Source organism: Mustelus asterias, chromosome 17, assembly GCF_964213995.1.
Source record: "Mustelus asterias chromosome 17, sMusAst1.hap1.1, whole genome shotgun sequence".
Classification (NCBI taxonomy): Eukaryota; Metazoa; Chordata; class Chondrichthyes; order Carcharhiniformes; family Triakidae; genus Mustelus; species Mustelus asterias.
The window spans coordinates 49,935,979-49,952,024 of record NC_135817.1 but is presented as its reverse complement, the minus strand read 5'-3'; positions in this window follow the sequence as shown (position 1 = coordinate 49,952,024).

Below are 16,046 nucleotides of genomic sequence, written 5' to 3'. Positions count from 1 at the left end.
CAGGTCCAACAATGTTGAGGATTCCGTCACCAATCAATACCTCTGTCAGAACCAAAATGAAATAATTCACCTATCATTCATAATTTCAAAAACCACAGGCTCCACATGGGTAATTGTTTACTGAACTGGCCCTCAACAAGCAGCTTGGTCAGAAAGTTGTGGGTAAGGCCAAAGCCAGGCCTCCTCCACACGCTGCGAAGATTTAACTCTACAATACGCCAGCGATGGTTCCCTGCCATAGTCTGGCCATTTAGTCGGGTTGGGAGACAGTCAATAAAGGGAGGGGCAGCAGATAAATCTGCTCCAGAGAAGGGGTGGGCAGATGCGGGACTGTCTATCAGAGGAGGGAGGTCAATGGTGGGGGTGGGGGGGGGGGGGTGCAGGGTGGGGAGGGGGTGGCACTTGGAAGAAGAGAGGTTCAGTTAGGTGGGCTAGTGCTGATCCCGGGGAAAGGGGGGAGATCAGAGGCCTCAATCTGGGGAGGATCACAAGCCTTTGGATGGGGGGGTGGGGGGGGGGGGGGCGATGCAATAAGAAGCCTTAGGAAAAAGAAGGCCATGGTGAGGGGGGAATGCCTGATCGTGGAGGCTTCTCAGGCAGATGCTGGGATCCAGGAGACAGATGTGAAGGTGCTTATCTCCGCCAAAGCCTCACCTTGAGGAAGCTGCCAGGGTTCCCTGAAACTTGGGAAACACAGCAGAGCAGGGTTAGAGTTGAGAAGTGAAATGGCTTCTTTAGATTGGTTGCCCATAGTCTCAATTAAGGACAGAAATGGACAGGTTCAAGGTAGCTTTGGGGGGAAACAGATTTTTCAGACTTTAAATTTCTCACCCACCCAAACTCACCCATTTTCTTCTGCTAAAATGTTGACCCAAAATCAAGTCCCATCGACAATGCAAGAATGTTTTGTTCAGCTGCAAACATTTGAGACTGTAACAATATGGCAGAGGGCCCAATTTTTCAGCAGCTCATTGCAAATTCCCAAGATGTTTTTCATTTGTAACTTCTGTTTTGAGTCACATCAGGGCAGAACTTGGCTGATAACCATTAGCCATTTTTCAATGCCGGATCAATGCTACACCGTAAAAGAAGAAACGCCAGTCGAGCTAAGTCTCCTAGGCAGCAGGTCAGTTGTTGCCTCCATGTATTGTTGATTGTTGTTAGATAGTCCTGCACCGGGCAATGCAGCCAGCATTGGTGACTGAGGCAAGAGCTGCGGGATTGGACAGCCCAGGGAGGAGCTTGTGTGATGGAGGTGACACAGCTCTGCGACTACGTCCCTTGTACAGTGGAGGCACCTGAGGCACTACTCCTCAGTCAGACTGAAGCATGATTGTCGGTTCCTGAACACCCATGTGGAATAGACCTCCTTCTGTCTAATCTCCTTCTCCCTTTTCTTACAAAAACTGCAAATCCATGGACTCGCCCTTGCTGCTCCTCACCCGGCAACCCCAACGGCAGGTTTAAGAGAGCACTGTGCAGAATTCATAGAATTCTTACAGTGCAGAAAGAGGCCATTCAGCCCTTCGAGTCTGCACCGACTCTCTGACAGGGCGGCACGATGGCATAGTGATCAGTGTTGCTGCCTCACAGCGTCAGGGACCCGGGTTCAATTCCGGCATCAGGGTCACTGTCTGTGTGGAGTTTGCACGTTCTCCCCATGTCTGCGTGGGTTTCCTCCGGGTGCTCCAGTTTCCTCCCACAGTCCAAAGATGTGCAGGTTAGGTGGATTGGTCATGCTAAATTGACCCTTAGTGTCAGGGAGATTAGCAGAGTAAATACGTGGGATTACAGGGATAGGACCTGGGTGGGATTTTTGTCAGTGCAGGCTTGATGGGCCGAATGGCCTTCTCCTGCACGGTAGGGATTCTATTCTATGAGGTACTTCATAGTGCCTGTGTAATTCTCTATCTTTTATTTTGATACTTTATCAGCCTTTTATTCCAGAAAGAAGTTGAAAAGGATTGAATATTTTATTCAATTACGTTCAATTATTTATCTGTAGTTACATGCAGAAAATGATTTCTGAATACTTGCAAAGTATGACTGTGCTTGACTAATGGAGAACATGGGCATTGGTCAAAGGATACGCAGATAATTTTTGTTGCTAATAATTGATGCTGCTTCTTAGGCATAATAACGTAAATGCCTGCATAACCAAGATGTTTCTGAAGAAGACCCAGATGACCAAGTTGGAGGGGGAAAAGGCTGTAAATATCCCTCTTCTATGCATGTGTGCTCTAATTTCCCACATTTTGCTTGCAAATCTGCACAATCTAGCACTGGTTCCTGGGTATCATGTTATATTGTTAGTGAGTGAGAGCTGTACTGCTGGCTGCAGACATAGCAACATCTGGGTGGGTATCTATGTCTCCTAATATTCCTCCCATCCATTTTAAAATGTCTACTTATTCTTGTTCTAGGTTCTCCTCCATCACATCATCAGCCTCATTGCCAGTTGTGAGGATGATCTGTCTCTGTAATTACTGTTTGATGACCAGTCACCGATAGATGTGCTTGAATGGCAGAGCTTGATTTAGATCCAATCTTTTCCTCCTCTGTGGAGTGTTACTGGGAGAGGAGCGAGATGATTTTTACACTGTCAGAGGTAAAGGTAGCTTTAAAGATTTTAATTCTTCATTTCTCACCAAGTCAATAGACTCAATATTTGGCCACCCGAGATCTCACAATAGCTGGATTATCAAAAAACAGCCATATTTATAATTAAGTGTTTAAATATGTTTGAAATGAAGCCCTTTGATTGTAGGTAACCAAGAAGTCATCAGTCTGCATTACTGCACCTCCACTCATCCAAAAGCCCTTCAACCCTTATTCATTTCTTATACCAATGGTAGTGTTCTCAATAATATCTGCTGGATATATATTTTTTTCATTCATGGGATATGAACATCACCAGCTAGGCCAACATTAGTTGCCCGTCCCTAATTATCCTTCCGCAACATGATAGTCAGCTCCTTCTTGAAGTGTTACAGTTCATGTGGTCTACGTACGCCCAGCTAATCTAGAGCATTCTAGGATTTGACCCAGCGACAGTGAATGAACAGCGATGTACCTCCAAGTCAGAATGGCGAGGGGCTTGGAAGGGAGCTGGCAGGTGGTGGTGTTCCTATGTATCTGCTGCCCTTGTTCTTCTAAGTGGTAGAGATTTCAGGTTTGGAAGGTGCTGTCAAAGGAGCCTTGGTGAGTTACCTCAGTGCATCTTGTAGATTGTACACAATGCTGCTACTGTGCCAGTGGTGGAGAGAGAGAACAAGGTGGTGGATAAGGGGCCAATCAAGTAAGTTCCTTTGATCTAGATGATGTTGAGCTTCTTGAGTATTGTTGGAACTCCACTCATCCAGGTAAGAGGAGAATATTCCAACAGGCCTGTGGCTTGTGACTTTTAGATGGTGTAGGTGGCTTTCAGGCGTCAGCAGCTGAGTTACTCACGTCAGAATTCCCAGCCTTGGACCTGCTTTTGGAGCCACAGTATTTATATGGCTAGTGAAGCTAAGTTTCTGATGAATTGTAATCCCCAGGATGTCAATGGCAGGGGATTCAACAGTGGTAATACCACTGACTGTCAAGGGAGATGGTTAGATTCTCTCTTGATGGAGATGGTCATTGGGTGACACTCGCATGGCATGAATGTTACTCGTCACTGGAGAATTTCAAATGGAACTGAAAACTGGTAATTACCAGTGAATGACCCCACTCCTGACCTAATGAAGGATGGAAGGTCATTGATGAAGAGCTGAAGATAGTTGAGTCTAGGACGCTGACTTGAGGAACTCCTGCAGCAATATCTGGTGGCTGAGATGATCAGCATCTAACAACCACAGTCATTTTGTGTTAGCTATGACCTCAACCAGTGGAGTGTCTTGATTCCCATCAACTTTAATTTTGCTTGGGTTCCTTGAAACAATATTCAGTTAAATCTTGCATTGATTGTAAAAGCAGTCAATCTCACCTCAGCTCTGAAATTCAGTTCATTTGTCTATGTTTTCACCCAGGCTGTAATGACGACAGTAGTTGAGGGCCCCTGGTGAAACCTAGACAGCATTGTTGAGAAAGTTATTGCTGATTAACTAATTGCCACTTGATAGAACTGTCGACGACATCTTCCATCACTTTACTGATGATTGAGGATAGACTGATTGGGCAATAATTGGCCAATATTGGAAATACCAGGGCAATTTTCCCCAGTGTCACATAGATACCAGTTTTGTCGCTGTACTGGAGTAGCTTGGTTAGGGATGCAGCTTGTTCTGGAGGAGATGTCTTCAGTTCTATTGCTGGGAAGTTGCCAATGTCTATAGCTGCTTTCTTGACATCACATGGAGCGAATTGAATTGGCTCAAAATTGGCACTTGTGATGGTGGGGCTTCAGGAGGAGACCAAAGTGGACATCCGCTCAGCACTTCTGACTGAAGATGGTTGCAAATACCTCAGCCTTATCTTTTGCACTGGCTTGCTGGGAATTCGCCCATCACTAAGGATGGAGGTGCTTGTGGAACCTGCTGTTTTGATTAGTTGTCTAATTGTGCACAAAATGGAGGGTGTTATCTCGTCACACGTAAACACATTGCACCGTGATCTGTAAAATATCTTGGATTTCTTCTCATGCATTTTTAAGATTAGCTCTTTATTTGTAGTCTGTTTACCATTTACCACAGCTCTGCTACAATATCCCAATCCCTGCATTCATTCTTCACAGTTGCAGTAATTAAATTGACTGACATCTGCTGAGGGCTAGGAGTGCAGTGGGAAAGCTGCCAAGTGAAGTCCTTAGTAACAACTGAGTTAAGATCATCCTTTCTATGCAATACCATCATCCAGTTCTATTTTAAAGCCATTTATTTCAAAATAAAATCATATTCTTAATGCCATAAATGTACTTAATGATACAGTGAAGTTGACCTCACCAAAATATGACTGCTCTGTTTCTTGAATAATAAATGCAATCTTTCTGCATGTTTTAAGAGGGTTTCTTTTTGCAAATGATGGCTCAGATAAAGAAAAGTGCTCAAGATTAGCTCAAGGCCAAAACTTAGAAGTTCAGTTTCACTTGGCTTTAGTATTCAGACTGATCCTTATTGAATTATGTATCTGCTGCCATCAGACTCTTGAATGGACCTATCATATATTAAGTTGATCTTTCTCTTCACACTAGCTATGACTGTAACACTATATTCTGCACTATCTCCTTTCCTTCTCCCCCATGTACTCTATGAATGGTATGTTTTGACTGCATAGCACGCAAGAAACAATACTTTTCACTGTTTCCCAATACATGTAAGAATAATAAATCAAATCAAATTTTAAAAAAAGTAATGTGGCAATATTAAAAATAAGGCTTGTACTGCAGGCAAATTTACACGGTTAGGCAATACTTAACAATTAGAAACATACAGGACTTTATAAACCTTATCAACTCTCAGAAGAATAACTCATTCACTGGCCTGTCATCCATCATTCATATCGTGAAGTGAAAAGATATTTTAACAAATATTGGTTCACCAGTTCAATCCAAAAAGAAAGTCTGCCTAAGTAAACCTGGACAGCATTTGCTGCTTGTGCCTTGCCCAGTTGTGAATGTGGTGGCAGACAAGAACCAAGGAAAAATGTTATTGCGTAAATGTTGCCTAAAATGGAGATGGAATATATTTAGGAGAAGCTTGACAGACGACATTTGTGTGGGAAACATGAGAATCAGATACTAAGGTCACCAAACGCCCACTGTTGCAAGGGGCATGATAGGACAAACCATTCCTTTTACTTTGAATCTGCTTGATGGCTTGCCAATCCCATCAAATATCTGGGAGAGCTACTTTTAATCTCCATGCTTGATATAGAGGGAACTTCCTTCAATTGGGAAGATAATATAAATTCAACAGAAACCAGCATAAAAGTAAACAAGAACAGAAAATAATAAATGATGGCACCACATTATCTTGTTCAAAGTTATTACATTATCATCTGTTCAGAAACAACGCCCCCCTTATCAAATCTTGTTGCAAAGTAAACCAGTGCATGTCAGTTGATGTTTCAAGCTGACCAGCTTTTTTTCATTCATTCCTGGGATACAGGCAATACTGACAAGGCCGGCAATGATTGCCCTTCCTAATTGCTCCAGAGAATAAGGTAGGGCTGAGTCAGTTACTTGAACAACTACAATCCACATGGGAGAGGTGCCCTCACATTGCTGTCAACGAAAGAGTTACAGGATTTTAACCTGAGGACAAGGGGAGATGTTGGCATAGTGGTAATACCACTAGACCAGCAATCCAGAGGCCCAGGTTGATCCTCAGGAGAACATGGCAGCTGGTGGAATTTAAATTCAAGTCATAAAAAATCTGGAATTGAAAGCCAATTTCAGTAATGGTGACTGTGAAACTATCATCAATTGTTGTAAAAACCCATCTGGTTCACTAACGTCCGTTAGGGAAGGAAATCTGCTGTCCTTACCTGATCAGACAAGAGAATCCAATAGTTTCATGCTCTCCATTTCTGATTCATGTTTTTTATTCCAGATTTAATTAATTAATTGAATTCAGCTGCCATGGTGAGACTTGAACACAAGTCTCCGGATCATTAGTCCAGGCCTTTGGATTTTTAGATCAGTAACATAACCACTATGCTTCTTTACACTAAGATAAAAGCGGATGCTGGAATCTGAAACAAAAACAGAAAATGCTGGACAATCTCAGCAGGTCTGTGGGGAGAGAATAGAGCCGACGTTTTGAGTCTAGATGACCCTTCGTCAGAGTTGTTTATGCTTCCATACTCATAAGTCTCTATGTCTGTATCAGGGACAAAGTGGAAATGGTTGAGAGCTTCAAGCTTCTAAGTGTCCAATCACCAACAACCTGTCCTGGTCCCCCCCCCATGCCGACACTATAGTTAAGAAAGCCCACCAATGCCTCTGCTTTCTCAGGAGGCTAAGGAAATTTGGCATGTCCGCTACGACTCTCACCAACTTTTACAGTTGTACCATAGAAAGCATTCTTTGTGGCTGTATCACAGCTTGATATGGTTCCTGCTCTGCCCAAGATCGCAAAAAACTACAAAGGGTCATGAACGAAGCCCAGTCCATCACACAAACCAGCCTCCCACCCATTGACTCTGTCTACACTTCTTGCTGCCTCAGGAAAGCAGCCAGCATTATCAAAGACCCCACGCACCCCGGGCATACTCTCTTCCACCTTCTTCTATCGGGAAAAAGATAGAAAACTCTGAGGACACATAACAACCGACTCAAGAACTCAAGAACAACTTCTTCCCTGCTGTCATCAGACTTTTGAATGGACCTACCTCGTATTAAGTTGATCTTTCTCTACACCCTAGCTATGACTGTAACATTAGATTCTGCACCCTCTCCTTTCCTTCTCTATGAACAGTATGCTTTGTCTGTAAGTGCTCAAGAAACAATACTTTTCACTGTATACTGATATATGTGACAATAATAAATCAAATCAAATCAAATCTAAGCTGTTTTAAAATTAAACTTATTTAAATTATATAAAATATATTTATCGTTGTTTTTGGAGCTTGCAAAGATGGCTAGGAAAATTATCACCCCATGAACATGCATACATTCTATCCAATATTTGTTTTTGATAATTGTTAGATGATGATGATGATCACACCAGATATAAATGTAATGTTACAGACAGGGGAGAGAGGCATAACGGAACTCTTGTCTATGACATGTTTCCCCAAGCTCTCAGTTTGTGGAAGTCCATTTTTTTAAAGTGGTTCACAGTAATATTTCTTTATGATTAAATCGGAAGATTAATTTATTCATACATTCAAACCCAGGAGACGATCGCAGCTTCACACACATGGACAATTATACAGTAAGTGAGATGGAAAAGAGGAGTTTTACAGCCATGAATAACTTAACAGTAAAAGAAACACAAGTGGATATCAGTTCACTTGCACTTTTCTTGAATTTTCAGGTCAGTGTCTGTGGACACTCTTGCTGGACAAAAACCACACTGCAACTCTGTAAGGTGATCCTCAGTCACTGGAAGGGGGTGGTTGAGGAGGATCTTTCGCAGAGTCACAGAGGTACCACAAACACCTTCCCGTGACTTTGCACCCGCATTCGCCATGAGAGCAATTAGCGATGTAGGCGCAAGACATCACGAGACTCAATAAACGAAGATCTTGCTGGTGAGATTTCATTTTCCAACTCCACCCCTCCCCCGCCCCCCTGCCACCCCCCCCGGACTGGTGATATAACGAGGTTTCACCCAGGAAGGCTGGAAACCTCATTTCAATACATTTAGATATAATTAGTGGGCTTCCCTGCAAATTGTCCCCCCACATTAAGAATTTCCCCTTCGCTGACATGACCTCACATTGGCAACATTTACAACTGCTGTTTAAAAACAGGGACACGGTGAAGCGAACCCAGTGGGGATGCACAAGTAAGTATAGCCACTTGGGGGGGTGGGGGGAGTGGTGGGGGGGGGGGGGGGTGGAGAGAAGGACATGCCATGCAGGACCCAGCATTGTCCCTGGCTGTGTCCCCTGGAACCCTGGCCTTGTTCCCTGGCACCCTGCCACTTCCCCCTGACATTGTCCCTGGAGGCCCCTCTAGGGAGCTCCATAGGGGTGAGGGGGGGGGTCCCCTTATCGGTTGGGTGGGGTTTCCCCTTGTGCATGTGGAGGATTCACTGTTTGCATGTAAAGGGGGGTCTCCATGTCCAGGGGGGGAAGTGGGGTGGAATCACGGTATCCTTTAGGGCAAGGGGGTTCACCATGATCATGGCGGGAGGTGTGTCCCCTGTATTCTTGGAGGGTAGGTGGGGGGGAGGGGATGGGCTCCGTGTACTTGTGGGTGGTGTTCCAGTGTTTTCTATTGAAGATCAGGGCGCCCTTTAAAAACAGTGCTCCAATCCCAGGATTCCCAGTTGCTGGCGTTTTGTGGCCCCACCAGTGTGATGGTGTGCTCCATGCTGGCAGATATTCTCTGCACAGGATGCTGGACTATCTGGTAAGGAAAGTTGGCAGCACGCTGGTTTTCTCACCTCAACCAGCACTCGATGCAGAGAATGAACTTTCGTTGAATGGGTAAAGTCAAGAAAAGTGCATTTATAAACTCCAATACATCCTTGGGCAGTTGGTGCTATGATAAGCTAAATGAAAGAAGAATTTCTTCTTTTTTTGTGATTCTGAAGGATGATGGTATAAGAGGAGGGACAATAAATGAAGCAATCATCTGCTACTTGTGCTCACTACATTATTTTACTTTGACTGAAGTCAGCAAAATGTCCTGAAGCTATCTGAAAGCAACGTCCCATTCCCTTCACTTTGAAAACACAAGCAATACTTTATCACTTGGCAGGCAGCAGGAATAGTATTCAGTGATGCAGGGCTATAACTCAATATGCAGTTCAAAAGTCATCACTTCATTTCTGATGGTTTGTTAATTGTGTGCAGAATTCAGGGTTTGGGCTGCAGAGAAATTTGCCCAATTTACACTTTACAGAAGCAGTATACTGCTTCCCTGTCCTCAGCGCTCTCATGCTGTAGGTTCTAACTGTGAACAAGCAAATTAAATGTGGTGACGCTTTTTTGTTTTAAACTAATGAGAATGTGAGCAGGATTTGTCCAACTTTTATGGAAAGATGAGATATTGGTTGCAGATTGCTCCTTGGGTTTGGAATATCACAGTTAGCAAAAAAAGGGCTCATTCTCATTCCCACAGTACTTTCCGAATGTACTGCTGAAAGATGGGTATGTGAAGAATGTTAAGAAGGTGAGGGGATTTCCCCCCCTCACTCCCACCCCTCCCCACCTTCCGCGGGTTATATAGCTATATCCTGTTATTTGTGAATTCTTGGCTCACTGCACTGGCAAAGTCATCAACTACATGTTCCAGTGTGTATTTTAAACCAGCATCCACAGATTAGAACTTGCTTGTGCATGCACAACAGTCATGGACTTCTTAGAGGCAGCTGGGAAAAGGTTGTTGAATAGGACCCTGCAGTGTACATACCTACTGAATTGAAAAGCAAAACCACAGGCCTCAAAGCCATGACTTCAAAATCACACTTTTAAGAAGCCACTCTCTGCCTTCTATCTCTTGTCAGGTAATCTCACCCCCAGAAGTGTTTTTGATTTGATTTGATTTATTATTGTCACATACATTGTGATGCAGTGAAAAGTATTGTTGCTTGCGCACTATACGGACAAAACATAGTGTTCAAAGAGTACAAAGAGGAGATGAAAAGTAGAGAATGCAGACTATAGTGTTACAGTCATAGCTAGGGTGTAGAGAAAGATCATTTTAATATATGATAGGTCCATTCAAAAGTCTGGCAAGAGGGAAGAAACTGTTCTTGAGTCAATTGGTACATGATCTCAGACTTTGTACATCAGAAAACTGAACACTCTTAACTTAAAAGGTCCATTAATTTTAATTATATTCTTACGTTCAAAGGTTGGAAAATCATGTACCCCCGTGGGTTGGCAGATTTGAAAATCATCCCTCCATTTCTAGCTGATTGATATCTTTGTGCTGTGTAGCAGATAAGGATGAGGTGCACAGTTGCCTCCTTTCATCCACACCCACACAGAGGTAATTGTACGTCATGCCAGTGCAGACTATGGTTGTCAGATTTGCCCCATCTTTAAAGTTATACTGTTTTCTTTAAGCTCGCTAATAACAATCTCAATAACCAAGGTGGTTCTGCTGTAAAGGTTATCATGTCACTCAGCTTGTGTATGAAGGGGTCGTTACGGACATTGCAGTGAATGTCTGTCACATAAACCAATCTGTAGTTCATTCCTTCATAAAGCAAGTCACTGATGCCATGTTTGCTAAGGAAGTAGCTTCAGTACCAGGCCAGGTCATATTCTGGGTCATAAAGGTCCAAATCCAGGAAGTTCAGGTAAATGCCCACCCTCAAAGAATCAGCACACCGTGCCGGTGCAGAATTTTATTCCAAACTTGTCCTTGATGGCCTTTTATCATCCGAACATAAGGACATAATAATTAGGAGCAGGAATAGGCCATATGATTCCTCAAACCTGCTCTGCCATTCAAACCAATCATTGCTGATCATTGGCTTCAAGCTCACTTTCCCGTCTGCTCCCCCTATCCCATGATTCCCTGAGAGCAGGACATTCGATCTCAACCTGAAATGCGTTCACCAATGGAACATGTGCAATCCTCTGGAGTAGAGATTTCCAAGTCTTCACAGCCCATTGACTGAAACAATTTCTCCTCATCTCAATCCTAAATGATATCCTTATCCTGAGACTGTGCCCATGGATTCAGGATTCTGCAGCCACGGGAAACAACTTTTCAGTGTTGGACCTGACAACACCCTTCAGGATCGTGTGTATTTCACCAGCACTCATTCTTCTAAACTTCAGAAAGGATAGGCCTCTTCACTCAGCCTCTCATTTCCCAGAATTACTGAACCTTCACTGTAATGTCTCCAATGCAAGTAGCTTCTTCCTCAAATATGGGGAACCAAACTGCCCTCAGTACTCCAGGTGTAGTCGTATAACGCTATACATGATTATTTCCTTAACCAATCCTCTATCCATGCTAATAGTGTAGGCTGAGTGGTCATGTGATGAAGCTGCTACTAGAGGGGTCACATGACAGGAGAATACAAGCACAGAGTATCTGCTCAGCTAGTCAATACAGTATTGCTTGTTATAAGAGGGCTGAGTCTGTTGGCATTTCGATCCTTGTACTACTAGCTTCTTAATCTGCGTTCCATGAGCGTGTTATTCACATTGGCTTTAGGTTTGGGCTGCAACTGAGCCTTGGCAGCAGCAACTGTGGTCCTGGTGCACCTGGAAAAGAGTTGTTGTACCGAGGAGGCCAGTGGGCAGTGACCTGTGTGGGGCTAGTCATTGATGGATAGTCAGTAGGATGTCAGATGGTCAGGGAATGTGGTCAGTGGCAGGGCTGGTTTGGTGGGGGCTGTAAATGTTGAGGGGATCAGGTGGTTGGGGGAGCATTAGTTGGGAGGGAGGGGTGGGGGGGCATTGGGGAGCTGGGGTGGTGGGGATGTGTACCCAGCGTATCTTTGGGGTACTGCCCCATTACGTTGCCTCAGAGCTCGGAGGTACTGGGCCAGAATGTCTGCTGAATGTGGCACTAGTAGTGCTGTGCACTGCTCCAATACCGAACACCTTCCAGAGACATCCCCCTGAATAAATCCATGAGTGATTGAGATAGAGTGACCCATGGAAAATCATTCCAAATCTCTTTTCCATTTTTGATGTAACCTTTATCAAACACTCCAAAATCATTACTTACATGCACTTGGTAATATTTTTGTGTTGTGGCAATATATTTCTCATATATTCTGAACAACTATTAATTCCCTTCATGCCCATATATGTCCTGTGTTTTTATCTCACAATAAATATTCATGCAACCTTACGTTCCTGCTACTGAGATTCACAGGTTTTCCAGACTTGCCACACATTTGAAGCTTTCATTAACTGGCATGTGATCACTACTGTGGCACGGTGGCATGGTGGTTAGCACTGCTGCCTCAGAACGTCAGGGACCAGGGTTCGATTCCCAGCTTGGTCACTGACTGTGTGAGGTTTGCACATTCTCCCTGCGTCTGTGTGGGTTTCCTCCGGGTGCTCAGGTTTCCTCCCACAGTCCGAAAGATGTACTGGTTCGGGTACATTGGCCATGCTAAATTCTCCCTCTGTGTACCCGAACAGGTACTGAAGTGTGGCGACTAGGGGACTTTCACAGTAACTTCATTGCAGTGTTAATGTAAGCCTACTTGTGACACAAATGAATAAACTTTTAAAAAAGCTTTAAACTTTTAAAAAAACAACTCAGCACATTTTGGGATAGTGACTCATGACCCTCCATGAAAGAAGTTACCAGCACGTGTAGGAGCTCCCAGACTGAACCACAAATGAGAAACGTCCAATTTACCATTGTCCACAAGCACTGTGCACTCCACAGTTGCAGTAATGAACTCTGACACTCGTATTGGTTAAATGGTTCATTAGCTACGTTAAGCAGCATTTAGAGGATCATTATTATGGAAACGCTGGGACTGGCATTTGAGCTTTTGCAACTGCCAACAGAATCCTTGGAATCGTACATTTGTGGGCTACAGATCCCTATGGTTTAATTGGTGATGGATCAATAAGGAAAGAAATGTGATCATTCCAAATGTGAGTCAAATACAAATTATCCCATTGATGCCGAGTTTGAATCTGAAGAAATAACATTGGTTTTGACATCAGGATCTATATTCATGTGCACCATTTCATTTAACCCTCTGAATTGCAAGAATCTTTTCAAATCAGGGAATTTATATGATTTCTGTCATACAATCTTGGTCACATCTTGTCGAATTTGAAGCGTGGGGTGGAGTTTTCCCGTCCTGCCCGCCACGGGAATCGTAGTGGGCGGAATTGCATCATGCAAAGGTCCGTTGACCTCGGGCGGAATTTTCTGGTCTTGGGGCGAAAGCGGCCGGAAAATCCTGCCCACAATTACAGATTTGCATAAAGTCACAGAACACTTTCTTTCATCCACATTTTTTATTGAGATAAACTTATACGTTGCAAGTTTGTCACTTCTCCCCAGTGTCATCATTGTAGTTCTCAGAGGGTTAAATGTGCCTAGCAGAATAAACACTGTATTTATGGGGGTTGTATTGCACACCTGCTATCTTTAGAGAGTGACATATTATTTTGCCAAGCACTTAACAAAAACGCATGGCATATTGTTGGGCTGATAACTGAGAATCTCATGACGCTGACTGAATCGCTTAGTGAATCCCAATAAAGAAACCTTCCGAATGGAGAAGCAAAGGACCACTAGTGAATAGCTTGTTTGTCGAGAATAATTTGCTGAGATTAAGATTCCTACATATAGCGTTGGACAAAAATCATCCATTTACAATATTTAAATTTGAATCTGTTTCAAAAGTAATGTCCAGGTCCAAAAACTTAACAGAAATTAATGTCCAGAACACTGCTAGAATATTTTAGATCTTGCATAATAAATTGTTGTTTGCACCAGCACAGGCAGATTTTAAAGAGACTAAGTGCTGTGGCAACGGTGGGAATGTGGAGTGTTTCCCGCAGCAGTAACTGCTGGTAAAATATGCCAAAACCTCCAGCCCCGACCTCATTAAATATGCACCCTGGTGTTTTACATCGTAAGAAGTTTAACAACACCAGGTTAAAGTCCAACAGGTTTATTTGGTAGCAAAAGCCACACAAGCTTTCGGAGCTCCAAGCCCCTTCTTCAGGTGAGTTTTACGTCGTATGCAGGCCTGGATGGCACGTAGCTTGCTGTCGTGTCCGGGAGCCATATTGAAAAGGCGCCCAACATGACTGACAATACAACCTCCATAACCACATCACTGACCCACCACTGAATAAAGAAGGTGGACCTCCTGATAACGAAGATGGGTCTCTGGGAGCATTTTGAGGCTGGAAGATGGACCCCCTCCAGGATAGTGAGTCTGGAAGGACCACCTGCAGATGCTCCCCCGACCCACTGCTGTGATGTTCCAGAGTCCAAGATTGTGGGTGTTCTGAGGGGTTCCTATGATTTCTCGCTTACTTCAGACATAATGGGAGTTTTTACGATAGACAAGGAGGAGTAAGATTATTTTCTGTCCTCCAGAGTTAACGTTTTGGATCTAAATGATCTTTTTATAGAATTCTGTAAAAGGGCCATTTAGATCTGAAACATTAATTCTGTTTCTCTCCACAGATGCTGCCAGATCTGCTGCATTTATCAAGCATTTTCTGTTTTTATATTTTATATAACCAAATGGAAGCAAGTCATCCTCAATTCCAGGGGACTACCTAAGAAGAAGAACGGTATGGAAATAAACTGTTATACCATATCAGCATGTTTCTATACATACATGACAAGCAGCCAAAACTTAGCAATAGAAGGAAGGAAGATCTCTGTTGAAGATGCATTCTTTATATTTCCTGGTGTTTCACAGGCTAACATCCTCTTTAAAGGCTTCCAGCCGTGAACTTGTCCTCCGTGAACTTGTTTGTTTGACAAGCTTTGAGGTTTGCGACTTGTCATCTTTTTACAAAGGTTTATTATTGATAACTGTTTGATCCCAGGCCTCATTGAAACTCTTCATTCCCAGATTGAGTACCAGCAATGTACTGCAGCAGATTTGAACAAATTATATGACGGGTTTCCTTGTATTGTTATTCTACACCACTGTGTTTCTTCAGAAATTGGGCTGGATTTAGCTGTAAGAACAACAGGATTTACTGTGATTTAAACACAAATTGGGCATCAGCTGCCAGTGAGCACACATGCACAGTTATAGGTGAAAATCCAGAGGTTGCTTAGCAAGATGCACTGCCTCTCTATAAGCTGTGTGAAAATGATTTCTTTATGTTTGGCTCACATACATGGTGTGAGTTTCTTACCTTGACTAACTTTGTCCCAATAAGTTAGGGCTTACTGATTGCAGTTTAAGTACACTTTTTTTGCAGCCTGTCTGGCACTGAAACTTAAGGCTGGCCTTTGTCAGGATTGTTGGTACCTTGATGTTGAGCTCAGCTTGAGACCAGGAACACAAATGTGGCCAAGGTGGAATGTCGCAAACTTCCAGGGTGCAGCCAACTAAGAAGGTGTTTCTGGGAGGCACATCCAATTAAAAGACAAGGGAACAATCAGGTCCAATTGAAGGGCCCGTGGTGATGTCCTACCAGCAACCCCAGCAGGAGAAGTAGGTAGGAAAACACTACGGTGCTTCAAGATGTAGTTTTTGTCTAAAGAGTGTGAAGTCGGTAAATATACCTCTTGAGGCTGGTATGAGTCAAAATAGAGTAGGCTTTATTCTCACAAGCTTATGGGAGAACCTGACCCCTTGAAAGCGGAAGCCAAAGTTTTCTCTGAACACAAGAAGCGAGGACCTTTATACATCAGGGTTCCCAATACAAGTCATGAAGCAAAGTCCAGTTAACAGTCCTTGATCATAAATTATAGTTCCTTTTACAGCTTCTGATAGTCTCTTGGATCATGGTTAGAGACTATCTGGTAT